General features: G+C 45.3%; 1 protein-coding gene across 1 annotated transcript in view; it reads right to left on the bottom strand.

Annotated features, from left to right (window-relative positions):
- LOC135032044 (vomeronasal type-2 receptor 26-like) overlaps positions 1–1,899 on the bottom strand; it is a 122,276-nt gene extending 120,377 nt beyond the window's left edge. The window contains exon 1 of the mRNA XM_063954059.1: positions 1,832–1,899. The gene's annotated coding sequence lies outside the window, so the exon portion shown is untranslated. The remainder of the gene's footprint in view (positions 1–1,831) is intronic.
- Positions 1,900–14,514: the final 12,615 nt, after the last annotated feature.

The raw sequence follows: 14,514 nt of genomic DNA, 5'->3' as shown, positions 1-14,514 counted from the left end.
TTACATTTGTGAAAGAGACAGGAACATGATAATCAGATTGTGTTTGGGAAAGCCACTGGTTTGGTTATATATCAAGAGGAGCAGGAATGTGCTTTATCTAATTCTTAACTTTTGAAATGCAACTTGTATTTCTTTCTATTTTCTGCGATAACCTGATTGGTTGGAGAAGACAGGGAGGGCTTACCCCCCTGTGGTACTGTGTGTAGAAGTGAGATAAAAAGAGGATGCCTTTGAGCCTCCAGGTTGTATTGAATTGTACCATCTTATTCTGCTGGAACATCTGATTGTATGCTGTTGCCCCTAGCAATAGGGAGGAGCCTTTTTAAAGGTTATTATTTTGAGCAAATAAACATCATTGCCTCAAGAAGACTGCTTCATCTTGTGACCTACAGGGTTATGCCAACCATAGCCTCGTCCTCCGGCTGTCCAGGGAAGCACCTGACGTCTCCAAGTTCCGCCTTCCGCCAGCTACCGGTAGAGGCCTAGCAAGTAGCTAGTGGGGATTTGTCGACACCACACAGGTGTGGTAAAGCAGTGCGTCGGCACATACAGAGCAGAACCGTGGTTCCAAATGCCACGGCAGGTTAGGAGTTTGGTGGTGGCAGCATAAACCCGCACACAGCGCAGTGGGTGGAGTCAGTAACAGGCGGTTACTGACGGTAAGCGAGAATCACCTATGTGGTCAGGCCTCGTGTGACTTGACCTTCCATTCTGTGCTCAGCCAACGGGACGCGAAAGCGGCGAGTGCTTTCATGCGGGACCGTCCTGTCACACTTACCATATGTAAGTAGTAGACAGTGCTTCATGCTACTGCAGTATAGAGGGTTTTACATTGTTTTATTGCTATCTACTGTACCTACTGTAAGTGTTTGTGGGTTTATTTTTTACCTACAATTATCTTCAACACACTGTTTTCTTGTTATTTGCTGGTAAGGAGATAACATTGTCACTGTTCATTTTATGTGTGTAATGTCACATGGACTGCTGGTCTGACATACATTTTAGATGGCGCCATGCACGCTGTTGTTGCAATGCCTACACATTCTGCATGGTGCATCAGGCTTTGAATAGTTGCACCTAGTGATCGCTCCATAGGAAAGAATGGTGTGCCCGTCCACATAACTCTCACACACTCACCTTGTGTTCAAACTCCAATGTTTTTAAATCATGCTTTTCTCTATACATATGTAAGGCTACGGTCATGTCATGTAACGCATGTGCCATGATGAGAACTGCGATATACACGTGATAGGTGGCCGGATCATTAATACAATTATCAGAAATGCCCCTAATGCTCTCATTCTTCCCAGTACAGTTAATTAAATGATAGTCATAAATCTCTGAAAAGACAGCGTTCTTATAAGAATTCACTGACAAGCAGTTAAAGAGTATAAGCCAGATATCTTCCAGCAATGGGTCATCCGGCTGCCTGGAGGGATGAGCAGTGGATAAACGTTCCTGTAATGCTGGGACAAGACGTGATACACAGGTAAACACCAAACCGTTCTCTATTGCTTTTTTTCTACCATTTAAAATAAGTTGATTTTCATATGACCATGATGTTGTAAGAATAATTGTCTTGTTAATGAGCATAGATAATACTGTATCCAAATGCAAAACAGACAGATCACTACGTGTTCCACAAACCACAATAATATCTGTAGTTTGTAGCTCATGCCAAAACCCAAATGTAAGTTTATATTGAGGAATTTTAATTATGAATTCAATGCAAATGCCATAATAATTAAATTGCTTGCTCAGAAAATGCAGCTCCCGATCTCCAGTCTCATCATCTGATGTGATGATTCCGACCCAATTCCATCCAAAGTACCTGAATAATTTTGCAATGGCCACAAGTTCCATCTGGTAGTTTTCTACTGTGCGAAAGAAATTGGGATACAGAATCCGGTCACTCAGCAGCGGGTCCCTGGCTCCATAGCTGATCTAGAAACATAAGCAGCGTCAGTTTCCAAACGTACCAGACACTGAGTTTCCTTAATAGATAAGAATGTATCAGAGTGATTTCTATTCTAGGCTTGTGTTACACAAATGTTGCTCTAACACCAAGAAATGACTGTAGCAGCAATAGTAATACTCAGATATATAAGATTAGTTATCACACTACATTGTACAGGTAAGTGACAGTGGCAAACGCAGGATTTGCATGGGGGGGTTTCCAGAACTGGGCGGAGCCAATCACGGGGGTGGGGACTGAGGTGACCCAGTATATGCTGGGTCCGTAAAACTAATGTGTCTGTGTGTGTGTGTGTGTGTATATATATGTATATATATATACATATATCTACACACACATTATATATATATATATATATATATATATATATACATACATACATACACACACACATACATATACACGGGTGGTCTTCAGTATGCCGGCGGTCGGGCTCCCGGCGACCAGCATACCGGCGCCGGGAGCCTGACTGCCGGCATACCGACACTTATTCTCCCTCGTGGGAGAATAGAATAGTGTGGCGCGCGTAGCGAGCCCGCAAGGGGCTCATTTGCGCTCGCCACACTGTTGGTAAGCCGGCAGCCGGCCTCACGGCGCCGGTATGCTGGTCGCCGGGAGTTCGTAGTGTACCCATATACACATATACATAGCATATTAAACATGCATACATATATATATATATATATATATATACACACACACACACATACAGTACACATATATATATATATATACACATGTATATATATCATGTGTGTGTGTGTTTATATGTATGTATGTATGTATGTATGTATATACATGTGTATATATGTAGGCACATGGATATATATGTACTATAATTAAAATAAAGTAAACTTCTATTGCACTTGCAAGTGCCACCAGGAAGACAGCAGGCTGCAGAGGGCGCTAGACAGTCATTAATAATACTCATGCAGCTAAATTAAAAAAAAAAAAAAAAAAAAAAAATTTTTTTTTTTTTTTTTTTTTTAGTGGAGGGGGGTTTCTGGGTACTCGGAAACCCCCCCTGGGTGCGCCACTGGGTAAGTGATGACTGTCATTAAAATATATACTTGATATACTGTAATTATTCAAGACAACTTTTTTTTTTTTTAAAGGGAGCCGCAAATCAGACAAAACACATCACATATACACCAGGGGTGCTTACTCTTACCACGGTTGGCTGTGGCCTAATGATTACAGTGTCCGCCCGCAATGGGTTCGATACCGAGCAGGGCAATTATTATTTTTTTAATGTATTTATTTATTATTTTTTAATTCAATAAAGTTATTTGGTGTGTCGCTTCTTCCTTTTAAATCTGAAAAAACAAACAAAGATCTCTTCTACAGTATACTATGCCACGGTGTGATGAGGCGCTATTTACACTGTATTGTTCACAGTCTAGGCAGCTCCCTACACTACAGTATGCAACTCAATGCAGGCTTCTGCACCTCCCCCCATTGATCACTCATTTGTATTCATTGAATCCGCCAGGTGTGGCGGCACAGCAATGGAGACCATCTGGAGTCATATTAATGAGATAGGGACCCAGTGGTACAGTGCATTACATATGTCTGTCTATTTGATAGCAAAGAAACCAGAAAATCTTTCAGAGATAATAAAGCTGTTTATGCTTATAAAATCCAGGATTTAGTACACAATGTAACGACAAAATGAATTGTGTGAACAGGGCGACAGCGTGGTATTGTATTTTGTATAAGGGGACTTTTTTATGAAGGGAAGTAATTAATGGTTCATTACTGTCACAATAAATGTCAGCCAATCAGCAGGCGGCGCTAGGAACGGTCCATTGGCTATTTGAGGCATGTGATTTACAGTTTAGGAAAAGTGACATCTGGTGGACAGAAAGTAGTATGCACGTTACAATTATAACGTGACGTTACATTTATAAAGAGACTTACAATGGGACTTATAATGCAAGAAGCAGGCGTGAGTTGCATGGCGTCAACTACACGGTATGCAGCAATGATATTTGAGGACACATCTGTATATACACTGGCATACACACCCTGACACCTATACATAAACCGACATAAGTACACTGACACCTATACATACACCAACATACACATGCTGACACCTTTACATACACTGACACCTATACATACACACACTGACACCTATACATACACTGGCACCTATACATACACACCCTGACACCTATACATACACTGACATACACACACTGACACCTGTACACACTCTGACATACACACGGTGACATCTATACATATACTTGCTGACACCTATAAAAACACATGCTGACACCTACACATACACACGCTGACACATATACATACACTGACATACACACACAGACACCTATACATACACTGACATACACACACAGACACCTATACATACACTGACATACACACAGACACCTATACATACACTGACATACACACACAGACACCTATACATACACCAACATACACACGCTGACACCTTTACATACACTGACACCTTTACATACACTGACACCTATACATACACTGATGCCTGTACATACACTGACATACCCATGCTGCCACCCTACATACACTTACACCTGTACATACACCGACATACCCATGCTGCCACCCTACATACACTTACACCTGTACATACACCGACATACACATGCTGACAACTTTACATACACTGACACCTGAACACACTCTGACATACACACACTGACACCTGTACACACTCTGACATATACACGGTGACATCTATACATATACTTGCTGACACCTATAAAAACACATGCTGACACCTACACATACACACGCTGACACATATACATACACTGACATACACACGCTGACACATATACATACACTGATATACACACACTGACACCTATACATTCACTGACATACACACGCTGACACCTTTACATACACTGACATACACACACCGACACCTATACATACCCTGATATACACACACTGACACCTATACATTCACTGACATACACACACTGACACCTATACATACACTGATATACACACACTGACACCTATACATTCACTGACATACACACACTGACACCTATACATACACTGATATACACACACTGACACCTATACATTCACTGACATACACATGCTGACAACTTTACATACACTGACACCTGTACACACTCTGACATACACACGGTGAAATCTATACATATACTTGCTGACACCTATAAAAACACATGCTGACACCTACACATACACACGCTGACACATATACATACACTGACATACACACGCTGACACATATACATACACTGATATACACACACTGACACTGACATACACACACTGACACCTATACATACACTGACATACACACACAGACACCTATACATACACTGACATACACACACAGACACCTATACATACACTGACATACACACACTGACACCTATACATACACACACCGACACCTATACATACACTGACATACACACACTGACACCTATACATACACTGACATACACACACCGACACCTATACATACACTGACATACACACACAGACACCTATACATACACTGACATACACACACCGACACCTATACATACACTGACATACACACACTGACACCTATACATACACTGACATACACACACCGACACATATACATACACTGACATACACACACAGACACCTATACATACACTGACATACACACACCGACACCTATACATACACTGACATACACACACAGACACCTATACATACACACACCGACACCTATACATACACTGACATACACACATTGACACCTATACATAAACCGACATACACACACCGACACCTATACATACACAGACATACACACACTGACACCTATACATACACTGACATACACACACTGACTCTTCTTTATTAAGAATAATTGCAACTTACATATAAAAATTACATAAATATAATAAAATTGCATAAAATAGGACATATACATTGAATTATTGCCCAATTTTCAAAAAGCAATAAAGCTTATATAACTATACGTAATATCGGTATTGCTTAACATAAACAGTTAAGCATAAACAACCTTCTATATACAAAAACATACTATACTACACACAACACCTACCATAACCTTAAGCAATGAAAAGATGAATGAAGTCTTTTAGCCACATGTAAACCGTTTAATGAAAAAAATCAGAAAGAAAGAAAATCTACGGGAAGTTGAAGGATAGGAAGCCATAAGATGAACATGAAAAAGGACTTCTGCCACCCACTCAAGGGGGTTTCAGGTGGCGCCAGAGCCTAGACCACCTGACAGCATCCATCCTCTTCCTGTCCATATCCATCATCCTCTTAACCTCGTGCAGGATATTTCCCACCACCTCCTCACAGGGGAGGACCTTTGCTCTGAGGGAAACCTGACACCGTGCATTCCATGTGTGAAACCTAACTACTAAACTAACTATAAAAATTGTGGTTAAATCAAACCTTCTATACCCTTTGAACGCCCCATAAGCCCACTCAGGGTAACTAAGCCCCGAAAGGCACGGGATGCATAAGGCCCTTGATACCGCTCTGTAAACCTTTATATTGAAGGGACACTCAAGGAGGAAGTGGTCCATTGTCTCCTCCTCCCCTAGACATCTCGACACTTCGACACTTGAGGTTACCCCGCACATAAAGCCTCCCTTGGAAGGAAAGCCAGGCAATATCTCTGAACTTCAGTGGGATTCTTTGAGAATTAATCAAAGCCAACCCATCTGAGCAGACACTACCTGGGCAGTCCCTTAACGACAGCGGAACATAAAAGTGAGTCTGCAAAATTCTTCTCTCCAACTCCCTTCTAGAGAAGTTTTTGACTTCACCCACCTACTGCCCCCAAAGCCTCATCATCTTCAAGCACAATATAACGTAGATCGGGAGGTAGCCATGCCGGACTCGAAGGGTTTTTACTTGGCCACCATCCATCCATCCATAACCTGAGGAAGGGAACCACCCAGGCCCTAAAACTCTCCACCCATCGAGGGGGAGTTTTTACAAACAAACTCCCTAGGTTAATTTTTTTTAAAAGTTGTAGCAAAAAACACCACAGGGTGGACCATACTCTGCCCACCCTGTTCCCTTGATCTGTAGGTGATCCCTCTCTTGACCAGATTCATTCTATTCCCCCATAACAACAGGAAGAATAAAGAATTCATCTTGGTCCACAAAGACTGTGGCAAGAAGCACACGTAACTGACATACAGAAAAAGTGGAATCAAATAGGTTTTGCATAAGTCAACCCTCTCCCTGAGAGAAAATTGCCATTTTCTCCAGGACTGCACCTTCCTGGTAGCATCTTCCAGCCTCCTATCCCAATTTTGAGTGGCATAATCACCACGGCCAAATTTGATACCTAGAATTTTTATCTCTGGGCTGGCCCGAGGGAGGCTATCCGGAAGGGCAAACTCATCACCTTCCTCCCCCATCCAGAAAGCTTCACACTTATCCTGATTGACTCTGGAGCATGAAGCCTCAGAATACTCACAGATAAGATGTTCCATGCCAAGTGCCTCTGCCACAGATGACAGGACCACAGTAACATCGTCTGCGTAGGCCACCACCCTCAGCGGCAACCCAGGGCCCAGCTGCACCCCTGCCACAGCACCGCTCTCAATCCTCCGCACAAAAGGATCAATTGCAAATACATATAGAAGGGGGCTCAGGGGACACCCCTGACGGACACCCGAGTCGACCGCAAAAGCAGGGCCTACACAGCCATTGACAAGTGGGAAGCTCTCGGCCTGATTATAAATGACACGTAGCCAATCTACCACCCTCACTGGAAGACCATACCTCTCCAGCACAGCCAATAGGTACTGATGATTAACTCGTTCAAAAGCCTTGGACTGATCCAATGCCAGCAAATACTTGCCCCACTTTTCAGCATGACATCGCTCCACAGCCTCCCAGATGCCAAGGACAGCACTAAAGGTGCTTCGGCCTTTCACGGTGTAATGCTGAGATGGAGAAAGTAACAGCCCGGAAACTTCCATCAGCCGATTAAAGAGTACCTTTGCCAGAATCTTTCTGTCTGTATTGAGAAGAGCGATGGGGCGCCAGTTCTCAATACGGACCGGGTCCTTACCATTAGACAATAATATGAGAGCAGAGGATCTCATAGAGGGAGGGAGTGATCCCTTACCCAGGCTTTCATTAAATACCTCCATGAGATGAGGAGCCAAGATGTCTGAGAAGGCTTTGAAGAACTCAGATGTTAACCCATCTGGGCCTGGAGACTTTTTTATAGACAAACCGTCTATGGCTTTCTTGACTTCCTCCACTGTCACATCACTCCCCAAAGAGTCAAAAGAAGGATCAAGTTCCTCAAGCCCAGGTGTTTCCCTCAAAAACCGAACCATCCTCTCTCTGATGAGTGGCTGCTCAAACAAAAGGTTGGAGTAATAGGACCTGATGACTCCCAAAATACCCTCCTTATCTTCATGAAGAGTACCCTGGTCATCAAACAGGCCCCGGACCTCCCTCAAATCAACTGATTTTCTGCAACTCTGGTAGGGATCAGGCGAGTGGTACTTCCCATAATCCCTCTCCAGAATCAAAGAAGTCAGACGATCATACTGATATTCCTTCATCTGAGCCTTCACCCGGGAGATTTCCCCACTTTCTCCATGCTCAGAGATCAAGAAATCCAGTTTCTTTCTCAAGCTCTGGTAGATACATCTTTTTGTCAAGTTTTTCCTGGCTACCAGCCGTTGAAAAAACCTTCGAGTCCTCTTTTTACACTCCTCCCACCACTCAGATCTACTCCAGCCAGCCTCCAGAAGTGTCTCTTGCAGTTGAAGAAAGTCTCTAAAGGACTGTCTGACTCCCTCCTCCTTCAGGAGCTCGGAATTCAAACGCCAAAAGCCCCGCCCTTTCTGAGGGGTTTCTGAGACGTTCAAAGTAACACACAGAAAAACGTGATCGGAGAACTCTACTGGCTTTGCCTCAGGAGGCAAAGTTTTCGAGGACTCCTTAACAAAAAACCTATCTATTCTAGACCTACGACTACCACAATGATAGGTGAAACCCGTGAGGTATGGGAAATGGCAAACGTGCACATCCACCAGACCAGCCTCTCTAACCATGCTAACTAGAAAATTGGAATCATAGCCCAGGGTTGCCCGTGTGCCTCCTCTGTCTTTTGGCCTAATGACGGTGTTAAAATCACCTCCAAAGACAATCTGCCGGGCCGTAAAAAGAAACGGTTTTATCTCCCCGAAAATACATTTCCTGTCCCAGGCTGACTGGGGCCCATAAATGTTTATTAGTCTCAGGTCATGTCCTCTCAGGGTGACATCTAAAACCATGCACCTACCTACCTGTCATTCTATAATCCTGTGCACGTTTACCATATCAGTAAAAAGCACTGCCAACCCACTGTACGTCTCGGCCGCAAGAGACCAGAAAGATGGCCCCTGCTTCCACTGAGACTTGGCCCGATGGAGTGTGGCCAAGTCACCTACTCTGGTCTCCTGCAAAAATAAAAAGTCAACATCAACCGTGTTGAAAAAATCGAAGGCCAAGAAACGAGCACGTTCAGAAAACACGGAAGCCACATTAATGGTGGCACATCGTATAGGTTGGGGATCCATGTTTCTTGGATTATAGAGGTAGGACCCCATTCACTTTTTCTTTGCTTGCCTTTCAGAGTCCTCATCTGAGGACCCTACACTTTTACATGTGATCCCAAAGGGGAGAGCATCCTCATTAGACAAAACAATTTCCTCCACCTCCCCTTCCTCCACCCCACACACACCACTAACATCTGAGACTGTAGCCTCGCCAAGCAGACCCTTAGGCCTCTCTTCAACAACACCCTCCCTAACATCACACCCTTCCCCATTTGTCACCATGTCCGGGGGAGGATCCGGATCAGGGGTTTTTGGGGCAACAACACACGAACCACCCCCAGGATCATCGCCACCAGGGGACTCTAGAGGAGAATAGGAAGGAGAGGTAGGGCCTCTCAACTCAAGGTCAGGAGTCTCCTCCACCACCATCTCATCTCGTGGAGATTGAGGGGCCTTCCCCTCAGATTTCTGCACTACCTCAACCTCATTTAATAGAGATCCTAAGGCGTGACTCAATTCTATACCTGCAGGATCCCACTCTAGGTCCCCCTGGGAACCATCCAGGTGTCTGGTTTTGGCTTGGGCTTTACCACGCCTCTCCCTTTTCTCTTTAGTAACTGCCACCTTACTAACAGACAGTTTAGAAGGCTGTTCTGACTTTTTACATTTGGGAGTATTTGGGACAAACACCAGTTCTTTTCCCCAAATCATAACTACCTCCCCCTCATCCTCATCATCAGAGGAGGACAAAATGTCAAATTTGTTAGCACATACAATGTCTACCCCCTTCTTTTTCAACCTCTTTCTCCTGCCCTTATTAACCGTCTGAAAGGATGCCTCCCCCTCCTCCATCTGGACTTCCCCTCTTCCACCAACTTCTAGCTGTCTCAACATCTCCTGATGCTGTAAAACTTCCACCATGCTATTGTCACGGCTGGGACTGATTTCCAATGTCTCCCCAACCACAGCCATGTCATGATTATGTGATGCCTTAGGGCACCGACTATAGGGATGGCCATCCGCTCCGCAAAGATTGCACTTGACCTTATTGCATTCACGGGACCCGTGGCCTGTCTGGCCACACAGAGCACATTTTACAACTGTGCAATCATTACTAAAATGTCGAAAATCACCACACTTGTGACATGTTCTGCCCAGGGTAGAAGCATTGAAGCCGATCACGGCCAATATAAGCAGCAGATGGAATGTGCTTCGTCTCAGCCCCTACCTGGTGCAACCTCACAAAAGCTGAATAGGCTCCACCCCAGACACCCTTAGTATAATCAAACTTGTCAAGCGGGGACAATACTGTGCAGGACCTGGATAACCAATACACAATATCCGAGGGAGGCAGCGACTCATTGCGCACCAGAACTGTAACTTTTACCCTATCCTGCCTTGTGATAGTGTTGGTCTTAAAATGGCAGTAAGGCTCTTTGGTCTTATTTTTCTCACATTTGGAGCCAAATGCTTGTAAGCCATTCAGAGAGAGAAAGCTAAGATCAAAGTCAGGAGTTCTCACTGGATGAATGCACGCAAATAGGTCTGTGGCCTTAAAACCCAGCGAGAACACCATATCCAGGAACTCTGACTGTGAAGGAGCCTCTCCCCCCCCCACCCATCTAAACTGGACCACATTACGCCTTTTGATAGGTTGACCACCACTTAACCCAGGCTGAGGACCAGTATTAGCCCGACCAGCAGAAGTCAAAGCTCCGGCATATGAGCCTGATCCCGGTCTAACTATCACAGGAGGAATTTCAGGGAGATACTTGGGTGCCTGAACATTTATATTTTTACTGACCCCTGCACCAGCATCACCAGCCAACCTAGCTTGGTTTGCCTGAATCAAATTTACACCCGCTATAGCCCTCACAGGCATATCCATATTCCCATAAACAGTTTAACCCCTGCATAGAATATACTGGTGGAAACAGTTTTTATTAACTGCTGGCAGTCCTTGGGCTAATCTCTGTCCAGTCTTTACTATGGTTTCAGACCTCGGAATACCCACTGATGCCATCAGTGATGTCACTTGTGATGCTTCTTTGGCCCCCGCCTCCTTTAGCCACCACAGCGACTAAGCCGGAGCCAACCACCACAGGCTTACAGGGAAAGCCAGCCTCAGCATCTACCATTACCACGGCCCGCGCCGCCCCTACATCCACAGCTTTGGAGACAGGTGCCGAGGGGCCAAGTCCACCGGATGCAGCAGCAGTTACCAGAGCTCCAGCACCCGCCGTCATCTCGGCAACCACCACGCCCCCTGCACTGCCACCACCCAGCACCCTCTCTGGGAGAGACGCCTCCCCCTCATGGAACGCACAGGATGTTGCCATCTTAAGGTTCTTCTCTGTATTCACTGCAATCTTAGAAGCTTCACCTCCATCCCGGCTCACAACGGCTGCCACTCCTGCTGTCTGGCCGCATACCTCCATCTCTTCCATGTGATTCTTGGGCCCAGATGTCACTGCAGAACCCGCTGGGACCAGGCTACCATCATTTGCACAGCCGCCATTTTGTCCAGGCACAGATTGTAAAAGTACCTCTTTTTCCTGCAAGGCCTGAGCCTGCAACATCATAACTCTCTTTTTCACTGCAGCCAAATTGTCAGCAAGCTCCAACAGCTCATCTTGCAGGGCAGCTTTTTCCCAAGTTTTGCAAGAGTTACGTTTTTTCCTTTTAAAAGTAATGCGGCATATATACGATTTTGTTCCATTCTCAACTGCTCTAGATCCATGTTCTTATTAGAGATGTGCACTTTAAATTTTTCGGGTTTTGTGTTTTGGTTTTGGGTTCGGTTCCGCGGCAGTGTTTTGGGTTCGACCGCGTTTTGGCAAAACCTCACCAAATTTTTTTTGTCGGATTCGGGTGTGTTTTGGATTCGGGTGTTTTTTTTCAAAAAACACTAAAAAACAGCTTAAATCATAGAATTTGGGGGTCATTTTGATCCCAAAGTATTATTAACCTCAAAAACCATAATTTCCACTCATTTTCAGTCTATTCTGAATACCTCACACCTCACAATATTATTTTTAGTCCTAAAATTTGCACCGAGGTCGCTGGATGACTAAGCTAAGCGACCCTAGTGGCCGACACAAACACCTGGCCCATCTTGGAGTGGCACTGCAGTGTCACGCAGGATGGCCCTTCCAAAAAACCCTCCCCAAACAGCACATGACGCAAAGAAAAAAAGAGGCGCAATGAGGTAGCTGTGTGAGTAAGATAAGCGACCCTAGTGGCCGACACAAACACCTGGCCCATCTAGGAGTGGTACTGCAGTGTCACGCAGGATGGCCCTTCCAAAAAACACTCCCCAAACAGCACATGACGCAAAGAAGAAAAAAAGAGGCGCAATGAGGTAGCTGTGCGAGTAAGCTAAGCGACCCTAGTGGCCGATACAAACACCTGGCCCATCTAGGAGTGTCACTGCAGTGTCACGCAGGATGGCCCTTCCAAAAAACACTCCCCAAACAGCACATGACGCAAAGAAAAAAAGAGGCGCAATGAGGTAGCTGTGTGAGTAAGCTAAGCGACCCTAGTGGCCGACACAAACACCTGGCCCATCTAGGAGTGGCACTGCAGTGTCACGCAGGATGGCCCTTCCAAAAAACACTCCCCAAACAGCACATGACGCAAAGAAAAAAAGAGGCGCAATGAGGTAGCTGTGTGAGTAAGCTAAGCGACCCTAGTGGCCGACACAAACACCTGGCCCATCTAGGAGTGGCACTGCAGTGTCACGCAGGATGGCCCTTCCAAAAAACACTCCCCAAACAGCACATGACGCAAAGAAGAAAAAAAGAGGCGCAATGAGGTAGCTGTGTGAGTAAGCTAAGCGACCCTAGTGGCCGACACAAACACCTGGCCCATCTAGGAGTGGCACTGCAGTGTCACGCAGGATGGCCCTTCCAAAAAACACTCCCCAAACAGCACATGACGCAAAGAAAAAAAGAGGCGCAATGAGGTAGCTGTGTGAGTAAGCTAAGCGACCCTAGTGGCCGACACAAACACCGGGCCCATCTAGGAGTGCACTGCGGTGTCACGCAGGATGGCCCTTCCAAAAAACACTCCCCAAACAGCACATGACGCAAAGAAAAAAAGAGGCGCAATGAGGTAGCTGTGTGAGTAAGCTAAGCGACCCTAGTGGCCGACACAAACACCTGGCCCATCTAGGAGTGGCACTGCAGTGTCACGCAGGATGGCCCTTCCAAAAAACACTCCCCAAACAGCACATGACGCAAAGAAGAAAAAAAGAGGCGCAATGAGGCAGCTGTGTGAGTAAGCTAAGCGACCTTAGTGGCCGACACAAACACCTGGCCCATCTAGGAGTGGCACTGCAGTGTCACGCAGGATGGCTATTCCAAAAAACACTCCCCAAACAGCACATGACGCAAAGAATAAAAAAAGAGGCGCAATGAGGTAGCTGTGTGAGTAAGCTAAGCGACCCTAGTGGCCGACACAAACACCTGGCCCATCTAGGAGTGGCACTGCAGTGTCACGCAGGATAGCCCTTCCAAAAAACACTCCCCAAACAGCACATGACGCAAATAAAAATTAAATAAAAAAGAGGTGCAAGATGGAATTGTCCTTGGGCCCTCTCACCCACCCTTATGTTGTATAAACAGGACATGCACACTTTAACCAACCCATCATTTCAGTGACAGGGTCTGCCACACGACTGTGACTGAAATGACGGGTTGGTTTGAAAAAAAAGTGGCGCAATGAGGTAGCTGTGTGAGTAAGCTAAGCGACCCTAGTGGCCGACACAAACACCTGGCCCATCTAGGAGTGGCACTGCAGTGTCACGCAGGATGGCCCTTCCAAAAAACACTCCCCAAACAGCACATGACGCAAATAAAAATTAAATAAAAAAGAGGTGCAAGATGGAATTGTCCTTGGGCCCTCCCACCCACCCTTATGTTGTATAAACAGGACATGCACACTTTAACCAACCCATCATTT

Source organism: Pseudophryne corroboree, chromosome 1, assembly GCF_028390025.1.
Source record: "Pseudophryne corroboree isolate aPseCor3 chromosome 1, aPseCor3.hap2, whole genome shotgun sequence".
Lineage (NCBI taxonomy): Eukaryota > Metazoa > Chordata > Amphibia > Anura > Myobatrachidae > Pseudophryne > Pseudophryne corroboree.
This window is presented reverse-complemented; position numbering and strand designations above follow the sequence as displayed.